Source organism: Triticum urartu, chromosome 5, assembly GCF_003073215.2.
Source record: "Triticum urartu cultivar G1812 chromosome 5, Tu2.1, whole genome shotgun sequence".
In the NCBI taxonomy this organism is placed as follows: domain Eukaryota; kingdom Viridiplantae; phylum Streptophyta; class Magnoliopsida; order Poales; family Poaceae; genus Triticum; species Triticum urartu.
The window spans coordinates 201,148,617-201,156,319 of NC_053026.1; positions in this window are offsets into that span (position 1 = coordinate 201,148,617).

The window sequence follows — 7,703 nt, forward strand, 5'->3', positions numbered from 1 at the left end:
ACGTCTACCATATGGATTGGCTTGGAGCCAAAGTCAGATTTGTGAAACTGAATGAAGGATTCACCTCAAATGTTGCTGCTCCAACGCAACATGAATCTCCTCAGGATAAAGCATCTGCTCAGCCAACTGAAGGTCATGCCAGCACTACTGATGAAAATCAGGCTGCTGAAGAAACTGAAAGTACTAGGGCTGATGAAGCTATTCTAGCCACTGATGAAATTGCCAGGGCAACCACTAGTGTTGCGCCTGAAGAACAAGCCAGGCCAGCTGAAGAATCAAACATTGTGCCTGAAGAAACTGAACCAATCAGGGTAACTGCATCAGTTGTGCCTGAAGAAAATGAACCAATTTCTTCTGCTCCTCCTGCACCAATGCCAAGTCCCACTCTTCCTTCTGTATCAGAAGTGAGGAAAACCAAAGCTGCGGAGAGAGCAGTTCTGAAGAAGAGGAAAGCATCCGCCACCTCAGAGTCTTTAGCACCAAAGAAGACCAAGACTCTGACAAGTTCTTTTGACAACCCCATTGATGCTATTCCTATTTCAAGCATGCCATCAAAGGAACTCGTTCCCTTTGGTGAGGATTATGAGATCCCAAGCGGATCTGATGAAGATGTTCCTTCTGCTGCTTCATCAGAGCAGTTGGACGAAGAAATTGATGTGGACAACCTTATGTCCACTCCAGTGATATCATCGCCCATGCCTCAGTTCACAGCTGAAGAGGCAGGCGTTGAGGAAATGGATGGAGAAGAAGACGTGGATATTGGGGGCACCATCCAGTTCTGAACGATGAATTTTGGGAAAGTCAACACCCTAATTCACCACTATTCACCCCACTACAACAGATTCCTCAGTCCCCTATCCAGACTGAAGAAATTCATATGGGCTCTGAAGAACCTCAAGCTTCTCTTCTTACCATACCCGAAGAAATTCCAGCCACTAGTGCTGATGCTCATACTGCTGAAGAAATGGAGACTCAGGCTGCCACTAAAGATGTTGGCACTGAAATTCCTCAGCCTGCTGCTCCTGAGACTATGATTCCTGACGCTGTGAAGGCATGGACTGATACTCCTCAGCCCAAGCCGAAGAATCCCTTCTCCAAAAGGAAAAAATTCAAGGCTGATGACTTCTTTCACGAGCACGTGTTCTTCACTAATTACACTCCATATGACTCTGCTCATCTTTGAAGGAAGCGTTTCTGGACAGCCAGCCAAGCCAACTTCTACTCCTCATTGCTTTTTGATAAGTACAAGATCTTTACCATGAGCATATTCCTCATGTGGACATGGAATCACTGCCTTGCTTCACACCAGTTCTCAATGTTCTTCATGACTCTAGGCTGCTAAGCTTCTGCACCAACATAGTAGACTGGAATGAAGAACTAGTTCTTCAGTTCTACGCCACACTGCACATCACCGGTAATGCTGAAGATGTGAATTAATGGGTGCTGGATTGGATGACAGAAAACACTCACTTCAAAGCATCGGCCTCGGAATTGCTTCATGACCTGCCTGTCAGTCCTCCCCTTGAAGGTGCACAGCTCATCTACCATGAACCTGAGCTATCGGATCACTATATGCAAGTATTGATGAAGCCGCTGAAGCCTGATCAAGCCCCCAGAACCAAATTCCTCGTGAAGGAATTGTTGTATGTGCCGAGGACTATCTATCGCATTCTGACCAAGACCCCGAGTCCTATCAAATGCCACGATTCTAGTGAAGAAGAAGTCATTGGCATCATGAAGAATTTTCTATTCAACATCATTCACGGTGTTCCAATCAACTACCATGATTTCTTCATGAGGACTCTGGCAAATGTTGTACTGTCACCTTTTGAGTTGAAGCCTTATGCTCCTTGGATTATGAGATTCCTCAGATCAAGGTCTTCAATCAATTACAAGGCTGACTTTCAGAATCCTTGGTTCAATTCTTCAGAACATGACCATCACTCAGAATTCCGTGAAGAACCATTACTACCTCCATGAAGTATTTGATCGCACCTGGGCTGTTCTGTCTCATCTCTAGGGTGAAGAAGATCTAAAATAGATGGGCTTAAGCAGGACTTTGACTAGTCTCAGCCACCTTCGAAGAAATTCAAGAAAGTCAAAGTTCCTCACTTGGTGGCCAGCTCTTATTCTTCATCGCGCGAGACTGATGAACATGAAGACTTGGACGACACTGCGGCAGGCCCTACTTCAACAACCGACCCCAACAATGTTGTCGATCCTCCATCAACTTCGTGATATTCTTCAGGGGCGTTAGTCCTCATTTTTCGTCCCTTTTGGTCATTCGATGACAAAGGGGGAGAAATTTGAGTTAGTCTTCAAGCGGGTCTATATATGGGCATTTTTTTTGCTAAGTTACAACTCTCGTTCTTCGGAAGATTTGTCGGATCGAGTTGTAAATTTAAGTCCGATGGTGGTCTGATACTTTTTGCTATGTTCTTCTGCATGCTATTTGCTCATGTATGATAATCCATACATGCTGCATTACATCAGTCACCATATTTCATCACGCATTGCAAATTCTTCATATCATATGTTAAATGCGTGTATGAGTTACAAGATATAGGGGGAGATCTCCATGATTCTACTCTTCAAATGTGCATTGCTTCAAAAGCAAATTCCACACTATGCACATCTTCAGGGGGAGTTTCTTCTATATCTTGCAATCAAATTCCTCAATATCAGTATTTACACTTCATATGTTTATCCCCGTTGAAAACTTAACCTATATTGTCATCAATCACCAAAAAGGGGGAGATTGTAAGTGCATCTAGTGCCCCTTAGTGATTTTGGTGTATTGAAGACTTATAGGTTAAGGGACTAATGTGTTTGTGAGTGTACACAGGTCTATAAGTCTATGAGGAGTTTGATATTTACAGAGAAAGTCGACCCCTAAAAATGAATGTCTCAAACTGAAGACTTTGGATTTCTGAAGACTTTTCTGAAGACTTTGAAAGTGAAGAAATTGGTGTGACCGTGAAGACTTGATATTCACGCGAGGAATATGAAGCGTGAAGACTTTTGTTTTCGTAGTTTCATTTTTCTCTTGAGTCATAGGAAACATCGTACTGTTAAAGGGGGTCAAGGTAAAACTAAGGAAAAGTTTCCAGGTGATTCTCAACTCAATATCCTACACCTACCAATCCCTTCGAGTGAAGCCATTGGAAATCTCATACAGTTCAGTCAATTTCTACAGTGACAGATAACAAGTTCTTCTGGTCTCTGAGGAATTTTTTCTAACTGAGGAGTTAGGAATTCGCCAGTGCGGATTGCCTACAAGTGAGGAACATGATAGCCCTGAGGAATTTGAACCTTGAATTGCCGACCATTGTTGTGCTATGCGCCAGCTGTCCCAAAATATCTTATCCACCTAACGGTCATATCATTGAAGGGCATTTATGTCTTATCATGTTGGGCTGCTCCCTAGGCTATAAATAGCCGCCCCTACAACCACTAACTGGTTGGCTGCTCCGTGAGAAACTGACACTTGTCATTGAGAGCATCCCATCCTCCGAGGACTTTGAGCGAAAATCATCAAGTGAGGAAAAACACAAAACCCCAATCCAAACACCTACAAACCCAAAGTGATTGAGCATCACTGAAGAGATTGTTCCTGTTTGGAACCGACGCTTGTTACCTTTGAGGACTGTTCATCCTACAGACGGTTAGGCGTCATGGTCTAGAGCATCCAAGAGGAAATTGTGGATCGCCGAGTGACCGAGACTGTGAAGGTTTGGAAGTCACCTAAAGACTTACCATGAGTGATTGGACGAGGTCTGTGTGACCTTAGTTCAAGGAGAATACATTGAGGACTATGTGTCCGGGACTATGTATCCTCAGGTTTAAATACGTAGCCACTCCAACCAGACATACAACTGTCACAACAGTTGGAACTGGTCTACCAAATCATTGTCTTCACCGAGCTAACTGGTTCTATTTCCTCAACTCTTTCATTTCCTCATTACTGTGTTGTGTACTTGATCGCTATTGTTTGAAGACTTTGACTTAAGACTTTCTCAATTTCCTGTGTTTACGCTTTCTGTACTCTGTGCTTGTTTTCATTTCATCATGATGACTGTGCTACTACTCTGTTATGTTTGCACCTGAGTACTTATTTCGCTGCAAGTAGTTCTTCGCTAAGGAATTTCCTCACCCTGAATTTCCTCAGTGAAGAATTCATAAATATCTCCTATTCACCCCCCTCTAGTCGACTTAACGCACCTTCATTAGGTAACGAGGAGGAGCTTCCTATGCAATCAATCTCTTCAACAAGAAGCTTAAAAAATTAATTAAACCCACACATGGTGTGGTGAAGAAGAACAAAAGAATAAAGAATAGAGGTAAAAAGGTATCTCTCCCAAATAATGTTGCTCAATCACCATTGTGCCTCATGAAAGTGAATCAAATATGTTGATGGAGGATGATGATATTGAATATGATTTTTTGATACCTACTACTTGTTGTAATGATTATGATTGGGAAGACAACAATATCCCTTATGATCTTAAAAATCTTTTTTATCACTTGCTTGGAAGAATATGATAATAATGTTTGCTATATTATTGGTGCCATTCATGCTATTGATAAGAATGATTGTGATGATATGCAAAACCACAAGCTTGGGGATGCTATTTTTGATGAGTATGATATGTTTGAAGATTTATTTGCTGGAAATAATGCTTGTCCTAAACTTGGGGCTGTACACAAACCATACTTATGCTATTCCAAAAATTCTGAAAAATTAGGACCAGTAGGCAGTGTTTGACATATTCTGTTCTGTTTTGTTTTTGTCATATTCTGTTTTCAATCGTTAAGTTTGAATATTCTGTTTTCAATGCATAGTTTCTATGGCTTATACTATGCATTGAAAATGTCAAACACTGCCTAATATAAATTGTAGAAATATCGTTAAGTTTGAATATTCTGTTTTCAATGCATAGTATAAATTGTAGAAATATCGTTAAGTTTGAATAATGCTAGTTTCTATGGCTTATATTGCTTAATATAAATTGTAGAAATGATATGATACAGTAGGCAGTGTGTGAGAACAATTATGAATCTTGTCTTTGACAGTAACAAAAGTGGAATGGCTTGCTCTTTATCACACTAACCTGTCTCACATAGTTTCATGAAGTTTTGTGTGATTGAAGTTTTCATGTTTTGGGTGAGATATCGATATGAGGAGAATAAGGAGTGACAAGCACCTAAGCTTGGGGATGCCCAAGGCACCCCAAGGAAATATTTAAGGAAGATCCAAGCAACTAAGCTTGGGGATGCCCCGGAAGGCATCCCCTCTTTCGTCTCCAACATTACCGGTAACCTCAGTTGGAGCTATGTTTTCATTCGTCACATGATATAAGTTTTGCTTGTTGCATCATTTTATTTTACTAGGACTTGCTTTCTGTTATTTAGAATAATGTTTTGCATATTTTATTTCAATAAAAGTGGCAATGATAGCCTTTGCCATGCTTATTTTGCAAGTATACATGTTGCTGTTTGAAAACATAAAGTTTACCGCTGTTGTTAAAATTCCCTAGAAAATTCAGAATGTGATGAAATTTTGAAACATTTTGCATAGTAAGATCTGATAAAAATTTTACAGTGTGGCAAATTTTCATAACTTTTGGAGTTAGGGAAGTATTGATACTCTTGCATTCTTTACAAACTATACTGTTTTAGCAGATTGCCATTATGTTTGCATTGTTTGCATATGTTTGCTTGTTTAATGATTCTATTTGAGGATAGGAGTATTAAATATGCAGAGGCATTTAGTGTGCAATGTTGAATAATAATTTTAGTGGTTTTCTACAGTAGAGAACGATAAGGTTTTTGCATTGGTTTATACTGACTTATCTCACGAGTTCTTGCTGAGTTTTGTGTGGATCAAGTTTTTAATATTCAGGGAAACCATGATATAAAAGGAATTAAGGAGACACAAGAGCTCAAGCTTGGGGATTCCCAAGGCATCCCAAGTTAATATTTCAATTCTTCAACAATTATCTGTTAGTATTGGTTGATCCTAAGTTTTTGCTTATTCACATGATGTGTGCTATTGTAGAAATGTCATTTTTGTTTTGTTTTGCCTATTTTTAATAAAATGCTTAGATATGAAAGTTGTTAAATAAAATAGAGTTCTCAAATAGTTGCCAGGGGGGCTAAGTAAGCGGAATTCACATCTCGTCAATGAAGCTCTTTTCTATGTCATTTACTCTTGCGCTTCACTTATATCCTTTGAGTAAATTGTTGAATAAATTGAATGTCATAAAGTTGAAATCATATCATGCCTAGTGGTAGCTTCACATTGGGTTTAGAAAGTGAAATCTTTTGAGGCTTGACAATCAAAATATTGGTCATACAAGCAATTCACGAATAATTAGTATAAGGAAGAGAACTTTCACATGCAAATACACTATCATGGAAATATTTTGTGATTGTGAGACCTCATCAAAATATTATATGCCAAAATTGTTGACGTTGGACAAGGAAGACAACGTAATGATTTATGTTTGTTCATATTCGCATAGAAGTTATATTGTCATAGATCCTTCAACCTGTGGTGCTTGCCCCCCATCTTTGCTAGACAAAAATTCCGCACCAAGTAGAGATACTACTTATGCGTCCAAAAACCCTTAAACCCAAATCTTATTTTCAAGAGTCCACCATACCTACCTAAGGATTGAGCAAGATCTTTCAAGTAAGTTGTGATCGGTGCAATAAGGCAATAAAAATTGCCTCTAAAAGTGTAAGATCATTTAGTGTAAGAGAAAATTGAGCGTTGTACGAACTTGTGATGGTAAAGCAATAAAAGCGACATACTGCATAATAAAGGTTGATATCACAAGGGGCAATATAACGTGACGTTCTTTTGCACTAAGGGATTGAGCATACAAACAAATAAGCGCACCACAACCTCTGCTTCCCTCTGCGAAGGGCCTATCTTTTACTTTTATGTATTTACTTTTATGCCCGAGGGGGGCACAACCCACCAGGGCGCTCCAGGGCCGCCTGGCTCGCCCAGGTGGGTTGTGCCCACCTCGGTGGCCTCCCGCACCCCCTCTTTGCACTATAAATACCCAAATATTCCAAAACCCTTCGGAGTTAACCTAGATCAGAAGTTCCACCACCGCAGGGCTCCGTAGCCACCGAAAACCAATCTAGACCCGTTTTGGCACCCTGCCAGAGGGGAGAATCATCTCCAGTGGCCATCTTCATCATCCCGACGGCCACCACGATGAGGAGGGAGTAGTCCACCCTTGGGGCTGAGGGTTTGTACCAGTAGCTAAGTGTTTAAGCTATCTCTCTCTCTCGTGTTCTTGAGATGCCACGATCTTGATGCATCACGGGCTTTGTTAATATAGTCGGATCATATGGTGTTTTCCCCTCTCTATCTTATTGTGATGAATTGAGTTTCCCTTTGAGATTTTGTTGTTATCGGATTGAATACTTTTATGGATTTTAGAACACTTGATATATGTCTTGCAATTGAATACTCGTGGTGACAATGGGGTATCATATTGATTCACTTGATATATGTTTTGGCACTCAACTTGCGGACTCCCGAGATGACATTGGGGTAATCTATGCATAGGGGTTGATGCATGTTCTTGTCTTTGTTTCCCCGATAGAAATCTTGGGGCACTCTTTGAAGTTCTTTGTGTTGGATTGAGTATTATGAATATGAATTTGCTTTGGTGTTATTTTAG